The following is a 1,375-nucleotide window of genomic DNA, read 5'->3' on the forward strand; positions in this document are numbered from 1 at the left end:
GGCCGCGCACAGCCAGTGGGCGTGTCCGCGCACAGACTCGAGGTCTCGTCTGCAGCGAGAGAGAGAGAGACTCTGAGCGACGTGGAGCGACCGGGAGCAGAGGAGAGGTGAGTGCGCTTTTTTTTGGCTCTTTTTTTTGCGCTTTTACGCACGACTTTTTAACGTGGAACGCAAAGGAAACTAAATTCGGCGCTGCAGCAGAGACTGAAAGAGCCCCAAAATGAAGCATATAAGTTCATGTTTGATGAACCTGCAGAGAAAAGAGTGTTTCCCCTGCAACATGAAATCAATATTTAAGCAGAAAGAAACATAGAAACCGCACAAAGCGCACTTCGTGATATAAAAACCGTTTTATAATTACGTTAACTCTCAGATCTAACAGGTTGGTCGTGTTTCCAGCAGGGGCGGAGTGGGGGTTTGGGGGGTATTTTTTTTTTTGCATTTCCCCTCAGTCTACATTACAGTCTCACAATACATTACATACGTTACCATTCCAATATGCATCTTGCACTCTACATTTATACAATATGTTGTGTTAATGTGCCTGTTTGTATGTTGTCTCTATAGTACAGTATGTGTCTAAATTGCCAATTAAACTGGGGAATGTGAAAGATAACGTTAGGGGAACGTTCCATAAAGGTTAGGGAAACGTTAGTGGCACGTCAGGGGCACGTTCGCTAAAGGTTGAATAGGTAGGGGAACGTTAGGGGAACGTTCGCTAAAGGTTGCAAAGGTAGGGGAATGTTAGGGGAACGTTTGCTAAAGGTTGAATAGGTAGGGCAACGTTAGGGGAACGTTTGCTAAAGGTTGAATAGGTAGGGGAACGTTAGGGGCACGTTCGCTAAAGGTTGCAAAGGTAGGGGAACGTTAGGGGAACGCTCTCTAAAGGTTGCAACGGTAGGGGAACGTTAGGGGCACGTTCGCTAAAGGTTGAATAGGTAGGGGAACGTTAGGGGAACGTTCGCTAAAGGTTGCAAAGGTAGGGGAACGTTAGGGGAACGTTTGCTAAAGGTTGAATAGGTAGGGCAACGTTAGGGGAACGCTCTCTAAAGGTTGCAAAGGTAGGGGAACGTTAGGGGAACGTTCGCTAAAGGTTGAATAGGTAGGGCAACGTTAGGGGAACGTTTGCTAAAGGTTGAATAGGTAGGGGAACGTTAGGGGCACGTTCGCTAAAGGTTGAATAGGTAGGGGAACGTTAGGGGAACGTTCGCAAAAGGTTGCAAAGGTAGGGGAACGTTAGGGGAACGCTCTCTAAAGGTTGCAACGGTAGGGGAACGTTAGGGGAACATTCGCTAAAGGTTGAATAGGTAGGGCAACGTTAGGGGAACGTTAGAGGAACGTTCGCTAAAGGTTGCAAAGTATGGGAACGTTAGAG

At 47.1% G+C, this 1,375-nt stretch overlaps 1 protein-coding gene across 1 annotated transcript in view; it reads left to right on the forward strand.

The window, feature by feature from the left end:
• Positions 1-31: 31 nt before the first annotated feature.
• Positions 32-1,375, forward strand: part of serpinf1 (serpin peptidase inhibitor, clade F (alpha-2 antiplasmin, pigment epithelium derived factor), member 1) — a 24,589-nt gene continuing 23,245 nt past the window's right edge. Inside the window, exon 1 of the mRNA XM_028596037.1 lies at positions 32-107. The gene's annotated coding sequence lies outside the window, so the exon portion shown is untranslated. The remainder of the gene's footprint in view (positions 108-1,375) is intronic.

The sequence above is a fragment of the Perca flavescens genome, chromosome 13, assembly GCF_004354835.1.
Source record: "Perca flavescens isolate YP-PL-M2 chromosome 13, PFLA_1.0, whole genome shotgun sequence".
Taxonomy (NCBI): Eukaryota; Metazoa; Chordata; class Actinopteri; order Perciformes; family Percidae; genus Perca; species Perca flavescens.